Source organism: Dendrobates tinctorius, unplaced genomic scaffold (genome assembly GCF_039654945.1).
Source record: "Dendrobates tinctorius isolate UK_male_01 unplaced genomic scaffold, ASM3965494v1 ptg000107l, whole genome shotgun sequence".
NCBI lineage: Eukaryota > Metazoa > Chordata > Amphibia > Anura > Dendrobatidae > Dendrobates > Dendrobates tinctorius.
This window is the reverse complement of record NW_027361775.1, coordinates 33,441,428-33,467,565: the sequence shown is the minus strand read 5'-3', so window position 1 is coordinate 33,467,565 and position 26,138 is coordinate 33,441,428.

The window sequence follows — 26,138 nt, the reverse complement described above, 5'->3', positions numbered from 1 at the left end:
TTCATTTAATTTTTTAGCAGTTTTGCTCTGGCCAAGTTGGAAATAAAAAATAAAAAAAAAACACTTCCTGGGCTGAATTTCATCCCTTTATAATTCTTTTATGGCAGAAATGCAATATTCTGGCTACACTACTGATTGATTTGTGGCATAATTCCTTTAACCCATTCAAACCCCCAAGACCGTTTCCACCTTTCTGGTCAGGCAAAATATTACAATTCTGACCAATGTCACTTTATGTGGTAATAACTCTGGAACGCTTCAACGGATCCCACTAAGACTTTTTTTCATGACATATTGTACATCATGATAGTGGTAAAATTTGTTGGATGTCAGTGACAAATACAATTAGTACAGTGCAAATTACTGTACATGTATTTAGTAAAAAATTATTTTTCAGAAAAACATGGTGTGGGCTCCCGTGCAATTTTCGGAACCAGCAGAGGGAAAGCCGACGACTGGGGCCAGATGTTTATAGCCTGGGAAGGGGGCAATACCCATGGAGCTTCCCAGGCTATTAATATTAGCTCAAGAAGTGAACTTATATTTCCTTAAAATTAGACTTTAATAATCCAATATTAAAAATCACCTACCCAATGAAGAAAATGGTAAAATACCAATACACAATAGCGATATCAGAGATGCCGGATGCATGATGAATGAAGCATTTCTGGGGCGGCTGAGAGCTGATGTTTTTAACCAGGGGGGCCAGTATCCATGGTCCCTTCCTAGGCTATTAATATCAGCCTGCAGCTTTCTGCATAGCCTTTGCTGGTTATTATAGGGGGACCCCACGTCATTTTCTTGGGGGGTCCCCCATTTTAATAGCCCTTAAAGGCTAAGTATACAGTTGTGAGCTGATATTAATAGCCTGGGAAGCTCCATGGGTATTACCCCCTTCCCAGGCTATAAACATCTGCCCCCAGTCGTCAGCTTTCCGTCTGTTGGTTATGAAAATTGCACGGGAGCTCACGCCATTTTTCTCCAAAAAATAATCTTATTAAATAAACACATACAGTAATTTGCACACACACTGTACTAATTGTATTTTTCACTGACATCTATATATCTATCTATTCTATTTGTATTTACTGTATGTAATCCATTTCATCTATCCTGTCGGCTCCTGCAGTGATTTTACAGAACACAGCAGATGAATTATCGACTTTTCTTCTATCTCTCTGTGCCATATAAATACACATATTATGTATACATCTATTCTATGTGTATATATCTATTCTAATTTGTCACACTATTATTATAATGTACACAACAGATGATTTGCCGGCTTTTCTTGTATCTATGCAATATAAATACATATATATATTTGTGTGTGTCACTGACATCTATATATCTATGTATTCTATATGCTATATGTTATACTGTACGCAACAGATGATTTGCCGGCTTTTCTTGTATCTATGCAATATAAATACATATATATATATATATATATATATATATATTTGTGTGTGTCACTGACATCTATGTATTCTATATGCATATATCTATTCTATTCTAACCGGTCTGTGATTTTTCCGTACACCGCAGATGAATTGCCAGCTTTTCAAAGGACACCGGTGTGTAAACATCGTACAGCACTCGCATGGTCTGTGTGGTGTCCAATTTTTTCTCGCATCCATAGGCTTGCATTGGCGAGACTCGACCGACATACGCATAAAATTACAGCATACTGTGATTTTACATGCCCGCAGAATACGCCCGAGAAAAAATACGTTGATGTGAGCAGCGCCATAGATTAACACTGGTCCGAGTGCTATGCAATGTTTTCTCGCATACCACCCCTTCGTATTAAACGGTAGTGTGACTCCGGCCTTAGGCTGGGCTCTCATTACGTTTAGACAGTCCGTTAGACGGACTGCAATACACCGCGGCATAATGCGGTGTAACACAGTCCGTTAACGCTGCCATTGCCCTCCACTGTCGGGCGCATCACGACCCATGCCGTAAAGTGGCACGCGTTCGCGATGTGCCCTCATTCAGTGATGGAGCCTCGGATGCGGGCTGCAGCATCTGAGGCTCCGTCACCGCTAGTGTAGATGACACATCTGCGCTAGCAGGTATAGCATAACGCGATCGCATTATGCTAAACCGTTTAACTAGCCCATCAACACTATGCGTTGAACGGGCTGGTTAAACGCAATGTGAACCTGGCCTTATAGTAATGATGAATGTACTATAGCACAGGACCTTTATCCTCATCTCAATGAATCACACCAGCGCTGTACAATGAGCTCAGTGGCCCAATAATCCATTTGATGAAGATTTATCAAGATAATTTGTACTAAAAAAAGGTGGATGGCTTAACATGCAACACAATGTTCCAGAATTGTGGCGCAGATTTCTGGCATAAAGTAAGTCAACTATAATAGGTGGTAAACAGATTAGATCTTTATCAAAGCCAAAAAAATTGAGCCAGAGCATATGTTGGTGCAAGTGCAATGCATAAGTGCGCATTCACACTGTGGTAATTTAAGAAACAGAACCCAAGATAAAAACAAAATGAGCAAATACCCTGTAGTAGGTAAAAAAAAAAAAAAGTACATATAAATAATATAGGGTACTTAGTCAACAAAAAAAAGTAAAAGCCATCCCTTCACGACAGGTTGTGCCCCAAGGAGGACGGTACCTAATAGTTCAACGCATTGTGTCCGAAGACGCAAAAAAAGTTGAGGGAAGAGTAGGAGCTGGGTACAAGGCTGTTCAGACACTGTCTGTGGAAATCTATATAAACAAAATGAACAGCCCCTCCCAAAAAAGGGGGAGCCATGCCTCTTGTTTTTACAAAAAATTAAAAAAATTAAATCAACAAAATTGAGCCAGAGGATATATTGGTATAAGTTGTTTTTTTTACTTTGTACAAACAAGAGGCGTGGATCCCCTTTTTAGGGCTGTTCAATTTGTTTAAATAGATTTCCATAGGCAGGTGTCTGAACAATCTGGACCCAGGTCCTACTCTGCCCTTATCTAATTTTTAAGTCTGCTGACACATAGTGAGGTGAATTACAATAGCCAGGTACCATCCCGATTGTGTACACCTTGTCATGGTGGGATGGCTTTTATGCTTTTTAATCAAAACAATGTTAATTAAGTCCCCTATGTTATTTGCATGTACTAATACTTATATGCTTACCACAGGGTATTTAAGATAAGATAATCCTTTAATCATCCCACCATGGGGAAATTCAGAGCATTACAGCAGCAAGGCAGGAATAAGTACAGATACAGATGCATAAAGGCATTACATTGACAGTAGGTAGGTACATATACAAAAAAAAAAAAAAAAGATATAACCGGACTATCACAACTTGGGATCTATCAGTTCACTGTTTGGGTCGTTCTCAAGTTTTGGACAGTGCTTGTTATACAGCCTAACTGCAGCAGGAAGGAAGGACTTTCGATAGCGCTCCCTCTCACATTTAGGATGAAGTAGCCAGTCACTGACAGTACTGCACATCTTTGTCACGGTCTCATACATGGGATGGGAATCATTCTGCACTATGTAGCTCACCTTGGCCAGTATCCTCCTGTCACCTACTTCCTGATCTGGATCAAGGGGGTATCCCAGGACAGAGCTGGCCCTTCTAATCAGTTTGTCCAGCCTATTCCTGTCCCTGGTTGATATGCCACTACCCCAGCACGCCACACCAAAGAAGATGACTGATGCCACAACAGAGTTGAAGAAGGATGCAAGGAGTGCCCCCCTAACTCCGAAGGCTCTCAGCCTTCTGAGCAGATAAAGCCTACTGTGGCCCTTCCTGTACACTGCATCCAAGTGATGGGCCCAGTCAAGCTTATTATTGAGGATCACACCAAGGTACTTCTAAGTGTCGACTATCTCAATGTCATTTCCCTGAATGTTCACCACTACTGGTGGATTTTTTCCCTTGCGAAAGTCCACCACCAATTCCTTGGTCTTCCTGGAATTAATCCTAAGGTGGTTCCTCTGACACCACTCCACAAAAGCTTGGTTAGTATCTCTGTACTCTCTTTCATCTTCTCCTGTGATGAGGCCTACTATAGCAGAGTCATCAGAATACTTCTGCAAGTAGCAGCTAGATGAGTTGCACTTAAAATCTGCAGTGTACAGTGTTAAGAGAAAAGGGGCAAGAACTGTACCTTGAGGTGCCCCTGTATTGCAGATCACCGTGTCTGACACACTGTCCCGAACCTTTACAAACTGAGGTCGGTTCGTGAGGTAGTTAAGGATCCAGGTGGAGAGTTGGAGGTCCACGCCAACAAGGCCCAGCTTGTCTCTCAGTAGACCTGGCTGTATGGTATTAAAAGCACTAGAGAAATCGAAGAACATTATTCTCACAGTGTTCCCAGGTTTCTCCAGGTGAGAGAGAGTCCTATCTAGAAGGTGGATAATGGCATCATCCACACCAATGCCCGGCCTGTAGGCAAACTGGAGAGGGTCCATATCCGAGCTCACTAGAGGATGGAGACGTGTGAGAACCAATCTCTCTAGTACCTTCATCAGATGTGATGTCAATGCTACAGGTCTATAGTCATTAAGGTCTTTCGGATAAGGTTTCTTTGGAACTGGTACCACACACGATAATTTCCATAGTTGTGGTACTATACCTATTCTCAGGCTCATATTGAACAGAATGGTATGCAGGGGCAGGAGCAGCCAGTGTGTGATTAAATCTGTTAAAGAATAGATTAAGTTCATTAAGCCCCTCTTTATCTACAACCATCCTGGAGACAGTCCGTCTATGCCCAGATATAGACTTTAGACCATCCCAGACTGATTGTCAAAATTTGACAAATTTACCAAACAGGATGAACCACTGCGATAAATTGGGCACATTTTAAAATGGTCTTGTCTAAAGATGCATTTTTACTGCACAAATATAGTCAACAAGTGTCTCTGGAATTGATGCTGTTTGAAGGCAAAAGGTCGGTCACCCCAAATATTGATTTGATTTAGATTTCCCTTTTGTTCATTCACTTGATAATAGTTTACTTTTAACACTCTTATTCTTGAAAGCTCCTTTCTTTGCAGCATTTTTTCCACACCTACCTGAAACTTAATATACACGTGTAAAGTTTTCAGCCCGGAGGATAATTGCCAGAGGAGACGGTTTCCTAGAGTGACACAAATATTCACAGCGTTAACTTGCTTTATGATGGTCTTAGACATCCATTTCCAGTCAACCGGCTCAACACTAAAACTTCAAGGAATTGACTTCTATTTCTAGCAGAGTCTTTTTAAAGGAAAAGTAACTTCAGAAAATACCATTAAAATCTCATTTATATTCCAAATCATAATGTTCCTATGTGATTATCCTCAGAATTAAGCCTTTTCACACTTTTGAGCCGACAATGAGCAGAGACAGGTTCAGAAAACAATCTGCTAAACTTTGCTATACAGATTGGGAAACAAGGGGCAGAGTCATCTCATTATTAGAGGGTGAGTAATCTAAAACACAGGTTTATCAGTCTCCGGGATGGTTTAAAAAACACAAAAAACTTTAAAGATCAAACAAATTCTTTGAGAAACATGAGACACATCCTAGATTCTAGTAAAACACAGAAGATACATAGGTATGTGGTATCTACCTAGTTCCACAGCTCACCTCGGTCACGTACCTCGTATCTGTACATGGGTGGTCACACAGGAACTCACGGCTTTCTATAAGTATGAAGTTATAGGATTTCCACTGAAACAAAAAAACAAACTGGGGAAACAAAGAAGATGACAACACGTTACAATGAAGTGACGATCTCAGTGCAGAGTAATACAATCAAAGTGATTGTTGTGGGTTTTAAACAACTTGCCATCAATTACAGTACATTTTTTGTCATGCCACAAAATCAGTAGCAAATCTGTAGACTTATGGCCGCTATGCCTCTGATGAGGCTCACACAGTTACAACCATCTAGGATCACATCGGTGTTAGACCTCGTTCACACACCTTGTATTACAGTCTCCACACGGAAAAAGCACATTATCTATATACATAAAGCGCCAATTGGAATCTGATGTAGGTAAATAGTCCAGGAAAAGTTTTTTAATCATTTTATTTGTCTTAAAATATTTTTTATTCAAGTAAATACACAAGTCAACACTTATATATATATATATATATATATATAAAACAAAATCAAATCTCGCTCTTGAGCTACAGAATGCTAAGATTAAAATGAAGATTACACATTCATGTATGTTATATATATTTCCTTAGTAACCAGCGCTCCACAAAACAAGGGAAGCAGTTAAGGCCCCGTCACAGTAAACGATGTCCCAGCGATCCCACCAACCATCCGACATGATGGGATCGCTGGGACATCGTTAGACAGCCCCAGTGATCAAGACCAGCGACGCTGGACGCTGGTTTCTAATGTAAACGTCGGGTATCCAGGAGCCGCACGACTCCTGGATACCCGACGCTTACCTTGGAAACCAGCATGTACGCTCCCATAGACGTACCACGGAGCGTAGGATACGGATGAGAAATATACGCCTGGTGCGAGTGACCCCATAGAGAATCATTTGTCCGTGTCTAATGTGTGCTTTTAGCGCCTCTCACTCGGCCGTATTCCTCGCCAGTGTGACCCCGGCCTTAAATGAAAAAACACAAAAGAGAATGAAGCAAAAAGTAAAACATTGATCTTTTCACACAAAACTCCAAAAATGGGCCAGACAAAAGTATTGGCACCCTCAGCCTAATACTTGGCTGCACAACCTTTAGCCAAAATAACTGCGACCAACCGCTTCCGGTAACCATCAATGAGTTTCTTACAATGCTCTGCTGGAATTTTAGACCATTCTTCTTTGGCAAACTGCTCCAGGTCCCTGATATTTGAAGGGTGCCTTCTCCAAACTGCCATTTTTAGATCTCTCCACAGGTGTTCTATGGGATTCAGGTCTGGACTCAATGCTGGCCACCTTAGAAGTCTCCTCCAGTGCTTTCTCTCAAACCATTTTCTAGTGCTTTTTGAAGTGTTTTTTGGGTCATTGTCCTGCTGGAAGACCCATGACCTCTGAGGGAGACCCAGCTTTCTCACACTGGGCCCTACATTATGCTGCAAAATTTGTTGGTAGTCTTCTGACATCATAATGCCATGCACACGGTCAAGCAGTCCAGTGCCAGAGGCAGCAAAGCAACCCCAAAACATCAGGGAACCTACGCCATGTTTGACTGTAGGGACCGTGTTCTTTTCTTTGAATGCCTCTTTTTTTCTCCTGTAAACTCTATGTTGATGCCTTTGCCCGAAAAGCTCTACTTTTGTCTCATCTGACCAGAGAACATTCTTCCAAAACGTTTTAGGCATTTTCAGGTAAGTTTTGGCAAACTCCAGCCTGGCTTTTTTATGTCTCGGGGTAAGAAGTGGGGTCTTCCTGGGTCTCCTACCATACAGTCCCTTTTCATTCAGACGCCGACGGATAGTACAGGTTGACACTGTTGTACCCTCAGACTGCAGAGCAGCTTGAACTTGTTTGGATGTTAGTCGAGGTTCTTTATCCAACATCTGCACAATCTTTTGTTGAAATCTCTTGTCAATTTTTCTTTTCCGTCCACATCTAGGGAGGTTAGCCACAGTGCCATGGGCTTTAAACTTCTTGATGACACTGCGCACGGTCTTCTTTCTTTGCTCCATGCTCAATGTGTTACACACAAGGACACAGGACAGAGGTTGAGTCAACTTTAATCCATGTCAACTGGCTGCAAGTGTGATTTAGCTATTGCCAACACCTGTTAGGTGCCACAGGTAAGTTACAGGTGCTGTTAATTACACAAATTAGAGAAGCATCACATGATTTTTCGAACAGTGCCAATACTTTTGTCCACCCTCTTTTTTATGTTTGGTGTGGAATTACATCCAATTTGGCTTTAGGACAATTCCTTTTATGTTTTTTCATTTAAGACAAATTAAATGAAGATAATAATACCAAAGAATTTGTGTTTGCAATCATTATCAGGAAGAAACTGAGTATTATCTGACAGAATTGCAGGGGTGTCAATACTTTTGGCCACAATTGTAGCATTTTTTGTGGTGACAGGTTCCCTTTAAGTAGCAGCCTAATAGGAGAATTTTTTCTTAAATCGTTGAGCAAGTCCCAATATTGTGATCAGTGTTATTGTAATCAGTGTTAGAAGTTTCCAGCTAATGATATGCCCGTGCTCCAGGGCGGGGCTGTAGGCAGAGTCTTGTCTTGTTGCTCTAAGCCAGAGAAACCAAGGAAAGACCTGCCCACAGGCCACCCTGAAGCACTAACATGTTCCTCATCGTAGAGACAGAGGCAGACTGTTTGTGCTTCGGGGCGGCCTGTGGTCAGTTCTTCCTTGGTTTCTCTTGCTTAGCGCAACAAGATAAGACTCTGCCTACATTCCTGCCCCGAAGCACAAGAATCTCATTAACTGAAAACTTCTAACACTGATTACACAAGAACCACAAGACAGATTTCTTCAACCAAGTATCATTTTAATCAGTATAACAGTGACAACATGACAGTGTCTGTAGATTACTGAGAAAAAACTTGCTAACAGGTTTGCTTTAAGTACTGTGGCCCACCAGAAATCTGTGTTGGGTCACATTAATAGCAATCACTCATGTGGCCCTGATTTTGACGGAAACTCAAACGCAGAGCACAGTATGAATGTGAACCTAGTCTAAACTATACAATTACTAGGCATATGAAGGTTATAAAAAAAGAGCTAAACGAGAGCTGGCTTGTTTATCTTGTTTCAAACTAGCTTGAAGGGGATCTTTAACAAGATTTTTACAACATTTTAGCAGATTATCATGACGTCAATAGATGTTTGAGTCTGTAGAAGCACTGTGTTCAGTGTGAAACGGCCAACGGCAGTCACACACATATCCCTGCACCCCCTGCCTGGCGCCAGCCGCTTATTTGTCTGAAGATGAAATAAAGGACTGAATTTTTTCAAAGAAATGGTGAGTGACGCATTTTTCTCATACTTGCACCATGGACTTTGAATACTTACCTTGCTAAGCACCACCTGCTTCTCTTTACAAATAATGATAACTCATAGGTGCAGTACTTTCCACAAAAAGTGGTATGGTGCCTTGGCCATTCTAATACCAGAATATTGAATTCAGGACTCCTTGTACTTTGTCTGGCACATCCACATTGGATTAGAGCTATGGATATGGATCCAGAAAAACGCACCTAATGAAAATCACATGGCAGAGCGCGGCATTTTAGCAGGAAGAATTAACGCAGGTGAATTTTTTTCTGACAGTAACCTGAAACATGAGTTACAAGTCATGGGCATCAGAACATCGGACCACGAAATCAGCATACTCTCTGAAAAAGAAATATGCCTATTCTGGATAATTAAAGCATTGAAATCATATGAGGAATTGGAACAATTGCCTCGTGGTTTACATATTCATAAGGAAATTTCACAATTTCAGGATGACATGAACTTTCAAAATGAATGGGATTATTCATTTAAAATGTTCTCTAGACTTGATGAAATTGGTCAAAACAAAACATTTTCGGATCTATATACCATGATGGCGCCGAAAAATATGAAGAGATCCAGTATTAAAATAAAATATCAAATTTTATTGAAAAAAAAAAAAACCATTAACCCCTTCACCCCCAAGGGTGGTTTGCACGTTCATGACCGGGCCAATTTTTATAATTCTGACCACTGTACCTTTATGAGGTCATAACTCTGGAACGCTTCCATGGATCCCGGTGATTCTGACACTGTTTTCTCGTGACATATTGTACTTCATGATAGTGGTAAAATTTCATTCAAATAACTTGCGTTTATTTGTGAGAAAAATGGAAATTTGGCAAAAATTTAGAAAATTTCGCAATTTTCCAAATTTGAATTTTTATGCCCTTAAATCACAGAGATACAGCACACAAAAAACTTGATAACTAACATTTCCCACATGTTTATTTTACATCAGCACAATTTTGGAACCAAAATTTTTTTTTTTGTTAGGAAGTTATAAGGGTTAAAAGTTGACCAGCGATTTCTCATTTTTACAACACCATTTTATTTTTACGGACCACATCACATTTGAAGCCACTTTGAGGGGTCTATATGATAGAAAATACCCAAAAGTGACACCATTCTAATAACTGTGGGGGGGAACGACTGTTTCGGCGCATGGCAGAGCTCAGAATGGAAGGAGCGCCGTTTGACTTTTTCAATGCAAAATTGGCTGGAATTCAGATCGGACGCCATGTCACGTTTGGAGAGTCCCTGATGTACCTAAACAGTGGAAACCCCCTACAAGTGACCCCATTTTGGAAACTAGACCCCCTAAGGAACTTATGTAGATATGTGGTGAGAACTTTGAACCCACAAGGGCTTTACAGAAGTTTATAACGTACAGCGGTACAATTAAAAAATCATATTTTTTCCACAAAAATGATCTTTTCACCCTCAATTCTTATTTTTCCAAGGGTGACAGGACCCTAAAAGTTATTGTGCAATTTCTCCTGAGTACGCTGATACCCCACATGTGGGGGTAAACCAGTATTTAGGCGCATGGCAGAGCTCGGAAGGGAAGCAGCGCCATTTGACGTTTTTGGCTGGAATTGAGATCGGACACCATGTCGTGATTGGAAAACCCCTGATGTACCTAAACAGTGGAAACCCCCCACAAATGACACCATTTTGTAAACTAGACCCCCCAAGGAACTTATCTAGATGTGTGGTGAGCACTTTGAACCCCCCCAGTGATTCACAGAAGTTTATAACGCCCGGGCGTGAAAATACAAAATTCGTATTTTTTCCACAAACATGATCTTTTAGTCACCATTTTTTTATTTTCCCAAGGGTACCAGGAGAAATTGGACCCCAAAAGTTGTTGCCCAATTTGTCCTGAGTACGCTGACGCCCCATATATGGGAGAAAACTACTGTATGGACACACGTCAGGGCTCGGAAGGGAAGTAGTGATGTTTTGGAATGCAGACTTTGAGGGAATGTTCTGAGGGTGTCATGTTGCCTTTGGAGAGCCCCTAATGTACCTAAACAGTGGAAACCCCCCACAAATGACCCCATTTTAGAAACGAGACCCCCTAAGGAACTTATCTAGATGTGTGGTGAGCACTTTGAACCTCTAAGGGCTTCACAGAACTTTATAATGCCCGGGCATGAAAATAAAAAAATCGCATTTTTTCCACAAACATGATCAATTAGTCCCCAATTTTTTCATTTTCCCAAGGGTAACAGGAGAAATTGGACCCCAAAAGTTGTTATCCAATTTGTCATGAGTACGCTGACACCCCATATGTGGGAGAAAACTACTGTATGGACACACTTCGGGGCTTGGAAGGGAAGTAGTGACGTTTTGGAATGCAGACTTTGATGGAATGGTCTGCGGGTGTCATGTGTGTTTGGAGAGCCCCTGATGTACCTAAACTATTGAAACTCCCCACAAGTGACCCCATTTTGGACACTAGACCCCCCATGGAACTTATCAAGATGTGTGGTGAGCACTTTGAACCCCCAAGTGCTTCACAGAAGTTTATAACGCACAGACGTGAAAATAAAAAAAATCATTTTTTTCCACAAAAACAGACAGATGACTCTCCATTACCAACCCCTGGGCTTCAAGCACGGGAGCATAAAACAGCTGACATCAACCTCAAAACTGTTACCCCACTGGCCAACGGCAAGTGGAAAGAGCCAAGGCTAAGGGCCAAAATTCTAATGGATGCTCCATTTCTGGGACGGCTGAGGGTCAATAGCCATGGTCTTTTGCCAGCCTATTAATCTCAGCCCACAGCTGTCTGTATCGCCTTTGCTGGTTAGTAAAAATAGGGAAAACCCGACATTTTATTTTTGGGTTCTCCCTTTTTACTAACCACTAAAAGCTAAGCAGACAGCTGTAATCATTTTTAATAGGCTTGAAACCTTTATAGCTACTGGCCCCTTCCCAAAATAACAACAGCCCCCAGCTGTCTGTTTTCCCACAGCTGGTTAGGAAAAGTAACGATTTTCATTAAAATGATTTATTTGATATGCGCAGACTACAATTGTCATCAGCGTTGCCTGGTATCAATGATCGCAGGGAGACCAGACGACAATGAAGAGAGCTGGATTCAGCACTAAGCGCCTAGAAAAGCGCCAACTGTAAAGCTTTTCCCAGACTCCAGTACATGTCACACTTATGACACATGGATATCATCCATGTGACAGTGTGTAGGACATATTGCAGACCGTGCTGCTGGCAAAAAACTGGCATGTCAACGTGTTTTGCACACGATCCGTTGAAACTCACTGACATGTGCGCAGACCCATAGATTTGAATACGTCTATGTGTTTGCACTGTGTTTGCCCTGTGTCTCCAGTACGTGTGGAAACTGTCACCACACGTGCTGGAGACACTAATGTGTGAAGGGGCCTAACTTGAAGGAGCTGGAGAGGTTTTGCCTCGAGGAATGGGCAAAAATCCCTGTGGAAAGGTGTAGAAAGCTTATAGAGAATTATCCAAAGCAAAATGCAGTTGTACTTACTGCAAAAGGAGGTTCTACAAAGTACTGACTTTAGGGTGGGAATAGTTATGCACAGTGAAGTTTTCAGTTATTTTGTCCTTTTAACTTCACAATAAAAAAGAAAAACAAATGTTCACAGTTGTAGACATGTTCTTTACATAGACAAAAGCAAACCCTAAAAAAAAAAAAAAGAGAAATTCCAGAATGTGAAGAAGCAAAACCCAAAAAATGCAGAGGGGGTGAATACTTTAGCACGCCACTGTATGTTGCTTTTTGCAGGGTCCCTATAATGCAGGACTTAGCGGTCCCTGTGCTTCAAAAAGGGGCACATTGAAGAGCCCATTCATGTTTATGCCAATATATTGTTTAAAAATTACTTTACAACTTATAATTTAAAAATCTCCAAAATAATTACAGATTTTACGATGAAAACGTTCTATGAGGATTCCAGAAGAGAGGAGACTTATTAATAAGCACTGACATAAGCTGTGTCTATAAGGATACCGAATACAAGAACAAATGTTATTTCTTTTGGAAATAGTTGGAGTGTGACAAGATTTGGAAACCGCTCTCACTCCTACAACTACTGATTATTTCGTTTCCAGCATTGGGAAGTTCTTCTCTCAGACATTTGTGAGCCCCCTCCACAGTTACGGACCCCTGCTCGGGACGTTTATTCACATCCTAATGCGGGAAGGATAGAATATTGTAAAATCATAAAGACGAGCTGTAACACAGTCATTTCCTGTAGCTCGATGCCCTGATGTGGCTTTATGCAGCGCTACGCATGAACTGCTCAGGGGTCTGTGATGGCAATCCTGCGCAATATATCGCTGACAGTAGCGATAGCAATGACCAGGGATATCCAACAGATGGTGCGGGCAGCCGGAATACAGATGCTCGTGCTTGTAGAGATGGAGCGGCGGGCACTTACCTAAGGTGGCAAGGAGGGATCTTGGCGGTGCCCTCTGGAGCTTCTAACACATCTGTACATTGAAAAGAAAAATGCCCATCAATCAATGAGAGAAACGTATTGACATTTTCTGCGGAATAAATATTGTATGCGCATGATCCAAAATGCACAGAACACAACAAATGCCACAAGGCTTTAAGAGATGAATGATACAGGAGAATACTGTACATGTCCCCCCACGTAGAATGATTTTCCCACGGTGTACAAACACATCTCTGCTACATCAATACAAACACCCGGCTCTCCCAAATATTTGGTCAGATATTCAGTAACATCCTGCTGGGACCAAATATTTAGGTAAAAGTTCAGTAAACAGATGGTAAATGTCTACAATGTGTTATTTTTCAAACTGGTAATAAATTCATCATGCATTTAAAGGGACTGTCCTCTTTAAGAAACCCTTCTATCATAGACTACTGTAGCAATACAGAACAACTGTTACTCAGGCCTCTGTATGACACGGCCAAGCGCTGTGTGATGTTTTAGCGGAGAGCACGCGGCCCAGTGTTATACTATGGGGCAGTGCAGGTCTGTGAATATATACTCATGCTAATTCAGGTACATCCGATGACCATGCACCCCCACACAAGTCTGTGTTTGAGAAACATCAGACTGCACTCAGATGACATCCGAGTGCAGTCTGATTACCGCAGATGCCAGCAATGGAGGAGATGGAGAAATTACGTTCTTATCTTCTCCACACTTGTGACAAGATTCTCTCACAAGAGACAATCAGATCACACTTGGATCAGAGTTTGATCCAAGTGTCATATGCATATGGCTCGCATGAGAGAATCGACAACGGTGTGAGCGAGTCCTGAAACTCCATGTCGCAAGAGAAAATGACATGTTCCAGATTTGAAACACGCACTGCACATCAGGCTACAGATCGTTAAAAAAAACCAAAAACTACAATGGGCATGAGATTTCTATTTCATCCACTTTGTTGGAAAAGTAAGTTGCAGCATCAAAACCTCATAGTGGGAACTTAAAAGGGTATTCCCCATCACTAAGACCCCACCCCAATATGTATAATAATAATAATAGCAAATACCTCCAATTAGAAATGTAGTAGTTACTATATGAGTGGATGTGACAGATTGTTTGTGCTAGTGGTTGTAACCATGGAAACCTAAGCTACTGCAATGCACTAAGCGACATAGTGAATCAGAAGAACTACACTACATTCCTAATTGGAGATATTTGCTAATATTATTATTATCCCTACTATATATTGGGATAGGATTTTGGAGATGGGAATACCCCTTTAACCTCAAAAGGTCTCTCTTTGTCTGCAGCACGTCCATCACATTGACAGCACTGCAGCTAATCAGTGGTGACGGAGAACACTCCTGCGATTCTCGGCCAAGAAAATCGGACCGATTTTTCATACGGCAAGTGTGACGCCGGCCTAAGAAAGACAAAACCTCACTTTTATATTCCTAAATAGTCAGGGCTGAGGTTTATTAACCTTTTGGGTTGATTAACAGCACTGTAATTTTTCAAAAATAAAACAAATAATCAGAAATACAAATTGTGCACATTATATATAAACATCAGCAAAAGTTTGGTTCACCATCCTTCAAATTTGCTATCTACATACCTATCCACCTATCTACAGTATAATCTATCTATCTACTTATCAATCTAAAGTCTCTATCTATCTACTTATCTATCTACCATCTCTCACAGTGACATCACAATAAAGCCGATGTCACAAGTGATGTGATGACATCATCACATTCTACACATTCTATATTCCATTGCTGCGGCCAAAGGGAAATCACTGCCTTACAGACTCCCAGGGGTGAGGCAGCCCCTTATGTTTTTCATGATAAACGAAGCACAAATTTATTCTAAAATGGATAAAGACAGAACAAGAGCCCAAAGAGATCAGGTTCTGAGAGAGAAGAGAGGAATTAAAGAAGAGCAGGTACCATTGTTCGCTTTAGGGCGAAAAGACTCTATACTACCAGACATGGACACTGACAGCCCAGAAATGGCGTCCAAACGACAAAATCTGGAGAAAATGAGAAAGACCAAAAGACATGAGATCCTAACAGAGAGAAGGTATATGGAGACCCTCATGGAGTCTCACTCTGCAGACTTTGCTGAGCTTCAGAGGGCCTTTCTTATCTCCCTGAAAAAAATCGGAGATCTGGTCCCTGAAATACGGAAGATGAACAAAGATGACATCCTCAATAAGCGGAGAAACATCAGCGCAGAGTTAGAGCAGGAAGAGGTTCTCCAAGAACCACCAAGACACGTCACAGTCTCCAGATCTGAAAGTCTGGAGGCACGGAACCTACAAAGAGCGGCAGCCCAGAAGAGGATCAGGAACAGCAGAGATTGGGTTGTCCAATGTAGGAGACGTCTCATCTATGCCAAACCCATTATAAATGGGAATGGTGCATTACGGAGGTCCAGGACATCATCTGAGAACATCTCCATCCCAGAGAACAAACAGCTGAGTGATTCTCCACCACACACCTCACCGGATAAAGAAGAGCCAGGTATGATGGAAACTGCTCTGTATAATAAGACTGGGGTGAGGGGGATTATACTCCTAATATTATGTACAGGCCTCACTTATCAAAATTGCAGAAGAACTGTCCTTCTTGTCCATAGCAACCAATCACAATGCGGCTTCATTGTTCTATAGAATGTTAAGAAATGGAATCTGTGCTGTGATTTGTTGCTATCGGCATTGTTTTTGGTTTATTGAGTGGTAAAAATGGCCTTCCAAAATGTTTCTCGAAGTCAGTCACAACTATGGCAATAATGAACATGTATCGCTTTTTTTTTTTTTTTAATTAAGTGGTGAAAGGAATTTTAGAACAAAAATGTATAGTGTCCCCATATGGCGAGACATTGTATGTTTTTGATAGCTCGATGGTGCTGTGCGAGGACTTGAGTTTTGCGTGTCGAGTTCTAGCTATTATTGATACCTTTCCTGGGTAGACCGGACATTGTGATATCTTTAAATTGCATTTTTTTAGGTGAACACAGCGCCCTAAAAAAAAACACAATCCTGATGTTTCAATTTTCTTTTTCTCACTTCAGTGTTTACTGTTTGGGTTAATTAATGTTATATTTTTGTACATCGGATTTATACAGATGGGGTGATACTAGATATGCCAATTAATATTATTTTTATTATTGTTATTAATGAGGCGGCTAATATATTTTTTTAATTCTTTTCTTTAGTCTCCTTAGGGGACTTGAACCTGTGATTTCTTGATCGCTTGTACTATATACTGTGATAGAACTGTATATAGCTAAATTAATGTTCTCATATGAAATTAAGCCAGGCTGGTCTTATCAGAAGGAGGAATATGAAAGACAGGGGCTTTCAGCAGGCCCATGTAGTCATTTCAAACAATTGACCCTCTGCAGCTGTGTCCTGGGGGGAGGGGTAATGGCTGCTGGTGGCACACAAATCAGCACTGACTTCATTTAAATACCACTGTCAGCTTTGAAATGGTTAAACAGCAGTAATCGGAGAACGCTCTGGTGGCTGCAGTTATAGGCAGGTGGATGCTATGTAATACAGCAGGCATTGGTATGACGCATGCTCAGTTCCTGAGTCCGCTCCATACATTTGCTGCACAACATGACAACCATTTACATTATGAATTCGCTAAAGGGTTAATAAATCTTGTATCATCCCAGCAGATGGAATGGATAAGATGTCCCACGACACAATAGACATGCCGGCACAAGACCTTGGAGATGCCAGTGTACAGATTTCTCCACAAAGAGGACTGGTCCACACAGACCAACCTATGGACCTTTTCAGTCTTGAGCTCCTGAAAGATCTTGGAAAAGGAAACTATGGAAAAGTAAGTGTCAATTTATATTTGTCCGTGTTCCTCAATGTATCCTGCACAGATACACAGGAGGGATGGACTTATTCATTACAGGATGTTCATAAGTAATGATACTTGGGATAAACTAGTGACATATTACCCAGTAATAGATGGGAGTTTGGTGTGATCTGTTGTGATTTTTCTCCAGGTCAGCTTGGCATCAGATCCAGTCAATGAAGGACTTCTGGCCATTAAGATCATGGACAAGAGATCTTGTGAGGACATAACATACATAATCTCTACAGAGGTAGAAGTCATGAGAATGGCTGCCGGGTGCCCCTACCTAATGTCTATGAGGGCGTTTATGGAGACACCTACGGAGTGTGCAATAGCCATGGACTATATGGCCGGAGGAGACCTGATGCACCACATGAAAGATTCAATGCTGTTTAACACAAAGACAATAAGGTAAAATGTCTTATACTGAATCTAGATAATCTGCTGCCCGCACATTGTAGTCCTAGAGCAATGGAGAATGACAACAAGAGCAAATAATGCGGTGAAAAGGACACACGTGTGTGATCTCCTCATGTCCTCCGTATGATTGTGTATGTAACCACTGATCCACCCTTTACTTTCTACTCCACAGACTCTTTGCGGCAGAGATGGTGTGCGGACTCCAATTCCTGCATGAACACGGCGTCATACATAGGTAATCATTTCACCTCCATAAATCTGTCACCTGTGACTCTCTGTTCTCTCCTTACATATCTATTGTAGAAAGTTCTATCATGAATTATCCTCACAATCACTGTCTGCTCCTTCTCCCTGCAGTGACCTGAAGCCAGATAACATCCTCATCCAAGACACCGGACACATCAAAATCTGCGACTTTGGCGTATCAGTCACAAATGTGTCTGAGGGTGACATAGTGGAGTACATTGTTGGCACTAAGGGTTACATGGCGCCTGAGGTAAGGAACATGTGACTGGTCCCGATAGTAGGATTGAGGGATAATCTGATCCCAATGCATCCTACTCACATCAAATCACAGACCGGTCCTCATAGTATGTGTGCAATTCCCCATCCCGGTATATTCAGCTTCTCTCCAATCTCATGTTCCCACAGATAATGGATGAAGAAGGATACAACCATCTGGCAGACTCCTTTTCCTTTGGAGTCATCCTATATATGATGAGCGTAGGGGACTGGCCATTTTACAGCAAAGGCTCAACGGATGAATACCACCAGTCTCTACGTGAGCACATCCCTTATTTTCCACCAGGGATGTGCACTAATACCATTGACATCATAAAAAAGGTGAGTAGTATCAGATGGATAAAGATGGCAGTGGATTACAAGAATAGATAGAAGATAAGATGTGGACAGTCCATAGACATTGTGTAATAACTTATCAGTAATAATATATAATCTAATGACTAATGGTCTCTTTCGTTTTTTAGCTTCTCTGCAAAACTCCATCTGCCCGATTGGCCATAAAGTCATCCATCAGGTCCCACCCGTTCTTCCACTCCATAGACTGGAGCGATGTGGAGTGCGGCAGATCCGACCCACCATTCCCATATTGCTATGTAAGTATAACACATACAGACATCCATAATGTTATCACTACCCAGAAACGCACTTACCCACTATATCCCTTATTGTTATATCTCTCAGTACACTGTATATACTGAATGTGAGGAGCTGATTCTCAGACGTGTATATTTCTCTTCTTACAGCAGGACTATTAGGCTGATAACAATCAGCCCCATTCCAGTAACATCCAGGAATGAAGATTTACAATTAATCAGATGAGACAACGAAACTGGACTTTCTAATTTACCGGACTGTGACAAACCTACCGAGCTTCCACCACAGAACATCCACGTAGATTTGAGCACCAAACATCCAGGGATTTATTCCGATCGCCATACTTGGGGTCAGGAAGGAATTTTTTTCCCGTGATATGAGGATAATCCAACAACAAGTCCTCAGGGTTATTTTTCGCCTTCCTCTGGATCAACATAGCAAGTAATTAAAGGCTGAAATTGAAGGCCTTCTTTCAGCTATACTTGCTATGTCACCATCTGGATGACTCATCTACAATGTGGTGGTAAGGAGAAGACTACCAGATATGGACAGACAGAAGGCAGCGGCTGCTCCTTCACCTACCAGATATTTACAGAAAGAAGAAAGCGGATGCTCCTTCTCCTACTTGGCCATGTACAGACAGAAGGAAGCGGCTGCTCCTTCTCCTACTTGGCCATGTACAGACAGAAGGAAGCGGCTGTTCCTTCACCTACAAGGCCATGGACAGATGGAAGGAAGCGGCTGCTCCTTCACCTTCCTGCCCATGGTCAGACAGAAGGCCATATGGTTAATCGCGATGCTGCAGGAATCCAGGAAAACTCCAACTACTCAGATCACATCACACATTCCAGCTCTTCTCCTCTCTGTCATGTGTGATCCAGACATGGATGTCCAAAAACGGCACAAGTGCAAACCAAGGCCCGAGGAGCAGAATCATCATCATCTGCTCCTTTCTACAAAAAGTGACAGTACTTATACACTGTCTTTTATCATTATTGCAAATTATTAACAACTTTATTGCATTAAAAAATGATAAAACATCTATATTGCTTTTGGTTAGATTCTTCTCATATACAGACATGTTTTTCAGTATTTTTATAGGTATCATGATTAGGGTCAGAACAAGTTATTTTGGTGCCTTAGGCAGATAGAGCCAATGGTGCCCCCCAGCAGACTATGGTAACAGGACCCCTAACGTAGCACCTCCCCTCTCTGATTGGTCAGGTAACAACCTCTGATGACCACTTCTGCTACAATTATTACTTTTTTAAAAAAAAAAAAATACTAGCAAAAGTAAAAAAACTATCGTGTATTATGGGTGAGGCTTACCAGGGAGCACAATTTCAAAGTTATATGCAGAATCATTCATTGTTTGTGGATTATTTACACATTCCAATTGAAAATGTCCAAAATTTTTTACCTTGGATCTGGGGGAAGGATGAAGTAGGGTCCGAGCAGCACCCTGAACCTCGTTACCAGACGTTAACCCCCAGGGGGAAGGGGTGATCCTGATGAGACTCAGATATCTAGGCTCACTTGGACTGTACTGTGCTGTCAGGGCAGGAAGTGGAGGAAGGTAACTAAGGACGTGGAATAGGGGATAAATCCCAGTTGACGTAAACACAAAGGCACACAGCTGAGTAGGTCATCTGAGAAGGTGGAGGAGGATGAAGACGAGGCGTTTACGTTGCGCAGTACGGCGCACATAGTGATGTAGCCATGACAAGCAATTTCCACAGCCACAACTTGGCCAGCAGAGTTTATGGGTCTGCAGCTTGCATGGGTGGCAAGGTCTGCCTAGCCTGGGCCTTTTTTGACACCGCAAAGGATGAGTCATCTCACGTAATCTGCCAACTTTTTCTTAAACAATGTTTTTATTGAAGTTTTTCCATAATTGAAAATTATATTACATACAGTAAGTGAGACAACAACATATGTCTCTATAAACAGTCATTTTTATAACAGAACAGGTTTAGCACAACACAACTTGTGCATAATAACAAATATAACATATTTATAATACATTAGATCAAGTAATGTAGGTATCAGAAGTAGTCATCAATATAGTTCTAAAGAGTTGACATTCTATAATGAGAAAAAGTCATCGATTTTAGATTTTTGCTCTATCCATGTGCCCCACCTGTCTTTGTATAGCTCCAGTGTAAGATTGTTCATGTAAAAAAATGTTTTCATATGTACAATGTTGTTCCACTAGCATTATCAATGTCTTGACGTCAGGGGGTCGTATATTGTTCCAACCCTTCGCTATAAGATATGATGCTGACATCAAAACATGAGCCAATAGGAATCTGTTTTTTTTATATTGTTTAAGGTCAATCAGCAGTAGAGCCAATACTGGACAGGGGCGAATAGAGCGTCTGCACAGTAATGAAATTAACCCGAAAACCCAGTATGTTTTCAGACAGGGGCAATCCCAAAAAATGTGCTTAATATCAGCTAAGTTACCACAATTTCTCCAGCACAGACCCAGGTTGTCACTTGTAAAATGTCTGAGTCTAGCTGGAGTAAGATAATATCTGTGTATAATTTTAAAATGAGTTTCCAAAATGTTCATACACTTAAGTAGCTTTGTGAGCTACTTTAAAGGAAGCAGTCCATTGTGTCATAGATATTTGTGTTTGTAGATTATTCTCCCACCTTTCGAAACAGTCTCTGTTCGAGAATACATATTTATTTGTTAAAATAGAATATAGAGCTTGTAGGTAGCTTTTGTGTCTGGGTGGGGGATTCCTAAAAAAATTACATATGGTATTATTAAACAAAATATTTGAAGAAAGTGCTTTTTTTTTCTTATTATATTCCTCTTTGAGGAGGAGATATGCCATATATTCAGTGTTCGGAATATTAAATTTGGTCTTAACCATTTGAAAAGACATTAATTTATTACCCACAAAGAGGTCCTCCGTGTGAGTGATTGTTGTTTTAGACCAATTATCAAAGTAAGGTCGTAGTGAGGGTCTGATCGGTAGCAAATATGGGATTTTTAGAAAACTGGTTGAGTATGCAAACTTATTACATTTCTTTTTATGAAAATGGGACCAGCAGGTGATAGAGGTACGAATTATTGGATTTGTAATATCTTTTATCCTTTGTTTGTTTCTGAGAAAGTAACAAATGTAGAGTAATGGTTCCCTATCGGGCATCAGGTCTAATTCCATTCTAGGCCACTCCAGGTTTTCCTGATTATTGAACCATAATTTTGTGAGTTCCACTATGGTAGCGAAGTAATAGGCTTCAAGATCTGGCAATGACACACCTCCATTGTCACCTGATTTAAGCAATATATATTTTTTCACCCTGGGTTTACCTCCATGCCATATGAATTTATTCATTTGGATGGTGAATTTTTTTTTATGAGCTGTAGAGATAGAGGCATGGGGACATTTCTATATAAAAATAATATTTTAGGAAGGCAGAACATCTTGTATAGAAGTATTCTGCCTAACCATGTGGCAGGGGTCTTTGATAAGTCTTTGAGTCTCTTCTCTTAATCTTGGAGAAGGTGGTTTGAATTTACTTCACTGATCTCATGTAGCCTGGTGGTCAACCATATCCCAAGGTAGGGCATTTCTTTACAATCCCAATTAAAGGGATATTTGTTTTTTAAGTATTGTCTAGTTGGGAGTGGGATAAAGAATGATAGGACGTTGGTTTTTTTTATATTTAACTTATAAAAGGAAACAGAACCGAATGATTCAATGAAGTCCCAGATTTGCTCTAGTGAACCGACTGGATCAGTCAGAGTAAGAATGATGTCGTCTGCATACATGCTGATTTTGTGTTCTACATTCCTCAGCTTAATTCCCTTCACTTCCTCCGCTCCTCTGATCATCTGAGCCAAAGGTTCTAGGCTCAAGATAAAGATAATCGGGGACAGAGGACAACCCTGTCTCGTACCGTTTGTGATAATGAATTTATCAGACATAGTGTTATTAACCAGCACTGAGGCAGAAGGGTTAGAATACAAGGTCTTGATACTATTAATTAGATCTCTACCAAAGCCCATTTTTTCTAGAACTAGGAAGGCGAAGTCCCAATTTAATCGGTCAAACGCCTTCTCAGCATTCAATGCTACAAAGGTACTGGGAATCTGTTTTTCTTTGCATAGAGACATTAGGTGCAGCACATATCTAGTGCTGTCACATGTCTGCCGATTCCTCACAAACCCGATTTGATTAGGGTGGACAAGATGGGGTAAAATTTCCTGTAGTCTGTCAGCCAGGATTTTTGCATATATTTTGGCATCTACATTTAATAATGAAATTGGCCTATAGTTTTCTATTTTAGTAGGGTCTTTATCTGGTTTTGGAATGACCACTATAGTTGCATTTAATAGGTCTGTACTGCAGCTCCCCTTAGTTTTAATAAAATTTAGGGTTTCTGTCAAATGGGGTAGTAAAAACTCTTGAAATTGTTTATAGTATTCTATGGAGAAGCCATCTGGGCCAGGGGCTTTGTTGTCTTTAAGGTTTTTGATAGTGAAAGAGACTTCTCCCTTACTAAAAGGTAAGTCTAGAAATTCACTTTGTTCTGTTGTGAGGTTATTCAATCTAACTTTATTCAAGAATTTTTCTATATCTTTCTTTGAGGGAGGTTTAAAGTTTTCTTCTTGTCTGAGATTATACAATTTAGTGTAATACTCTTTAAAGGCGGTAGCTATATCTTTGGGTTTCTCTAGGTTTTGAGATTGTGTAGTGATTTTTTTTATGGTTATTTTTTTATTGATAGGTTTATGTTTGTTGGCCATTATTTTTGAAGTTTTGTTGTTGTTTGTATAGAAACCTGCCCTGTAAAAAAGCGATCTCTTCTCGTGTGTTTGGATTAACATTTTTCTTAACTCTATACGGCATGTATTGAGTTCACTATGTCTATTAAAGGCTCTATCATTCTGAGCCAGTCTCTCTAGCTCAGCAATTTTTTCTGTTAAATCCTTGAGTTTAGCTTCTCTTACTTTTTTCAATCTGGAGGCCAGTTGAATTAACTGACCTCTTATTACACATTTATGAGCTTGCCACAATATCTCTGGAGTAACTTCAGAAGAATTATTCTCTTTAAAATAATTAGACAGAGACTGACCCACCAATTCAAGGTTTTCTGGATTCTCCACAATGAATTTATTATATCTCCAATTGTGGTATTTATTATTTAATTGAGAGGTACGCAGGGTCAATAAAATGGGGGCATGATCTGACCAAGTTATAGGGCCAGTGCAAAACTTTTCATATGAATCCAGCATAGAGAAGCTGGTCAAAATATGATCTATCCTGGTGAATGTTTTATTGTGTGGGCAGTAATGAGTGTATTCTCTCGATGTTGAATTTAAAATCCTACAACTATCATGCAAATTGGAGGAATGTAACCAATTAGTCAGATTGACATTTCTATAGTATACTGAGGGAGAGGAGCAATCAATAGATGGATCTGTAATGCAATTAAAGTCTCCCCCCCAGATAATATGTCCGTTGCTAAAATTGCACAATTTTTTCCTAAGATTGTTGAGGAACCTAAACTGTCTAGTATTTGGGGTATATGCATTGACTATTGTGTATGCCACACCCTCTAAGGTGCAATTGACCGCCAGTTGTCTCCCACCTTTGTCTTTAAGTGTATCAATGAGCACAAGAGGGAAGAATAGGAAGCATTTAAGGAAACCAGGATGGATGAACACAGAACTTAAGCACATGCTAAAAAGGAAGCAAAAAATGTTTATAAAATGGAAAGAAGGAGGCATATCTAAAGAAGAATATAATGCTGTCTGCAGAACCTGCAAGGCACAAATCAGATTATCTAAAGCTGAAAATGAATTGAGGCTTGCAAGAGATGTCAAAAGCAATAATAAAGGATTTTGGGGATATGTCAAAAGTAAAAGAAAAGTCAAAGATGCTATAGGATTTTTACAGGATGAAAATGATGAAATGGTAAGACAGGATGTTGAGAAGGCTGAACTTTTAAATTCCTATTTTGCATCTGTTTTCTCTCAGAAAGGAAATGTAACATCAACTGTTATTCACTGTCCTATTAAGGGAATAGAAGAATCCAGGATATCTATAAACAGAAAGATAGTGAGGAAACACTTAGCTAACCTAAATGTATTCAAGTCTCCAGGTCCAGATGAATTACACCCCAGAGTACTGAAGGAGATAGCAGAAGAAATTTTTGAACCCCTCTCCATAATCTTTGAAAATTCTTGGAGAACAGGAGAAGTGCCAGAAGACTGGAGAAGAGCAAATGTTGTTCCTATCTTCAAAAAGGGGAAGAAGGTGGACCCAGGCAACTATAGGCCGGTGAGTCTGACTTCTATACCAGGAAAGATCTTTGAACAAATTATTAAACAACATGTGTGTCAATACCGGGATAAGAATGAAGTGATTAAACAGAGTCAGCATGGGTTTGTAACTAATAAGTCATGTCAGACTAATTTAATTTCCTTCTATGATGGTATTACTGATTGGGTGGATCAAGGAAATGCTGTAGATATAGTATATCTTGACTTCAGCAAAGCATTTGACAAAGTCTCTCATACAATCCTTATTGAAAAAATGACTAAGTATGGAATGGACAAGGCAACTGTTAGGTGGATTCATAACTGGCTTAGTGATCGGACCCAAAGAGTGGTCGTAAATGGCTGCACATCCAGTTGGAAGAATGTCTCAAGTGGGGTACCACAGGGCTCTGTCCTGGGCCCTGTATTGTTCAACATCTTTATCAACGATTTAGATGAAGGAATTGAGGGTAAACTGATTAAATTTGCTGATGACACAAAGCTAGGAGGGATAGCTAATACTAGAGAAGAGAGAGAGGATTCAAAAAGATTTAAATAAACTGGAGAAGTGGGCAGCAACTAACAGAATGGTTTTTAACAGGGAGAAATGCAAAGTACTACATCTGGGCAATAAAAATGAAAAAAGCATATATAGAATGGGAGGAATAGGGCTAAGTGACAGCACATGTGAAAAAGACTTGGGTATACTAATAGATCACAGACTGAATATGAGTCAACAGTGTGATGCAGCAGCAAAAAATGCAAATGCAATTCTAGGATGTATTAACAGAAGCATACAGTCTAGATCACGTGAAGTAATTATTTCCCTCTACTCCTCTTTGGTCAGACCTCATCTGGAATATTGTGTCCAATTTTGGGCACCACATTTTAAAAAAGACATCAACAAACTGGAGCAAGTTCAGAAAAGAGCGACCAGAATGGTGACCGGTCTGCAAACCCTGTCTTATGAGGAAAGGTTGCAGGATTTGGGAATGTTTAGTTTGCAAAAGAGAAGACT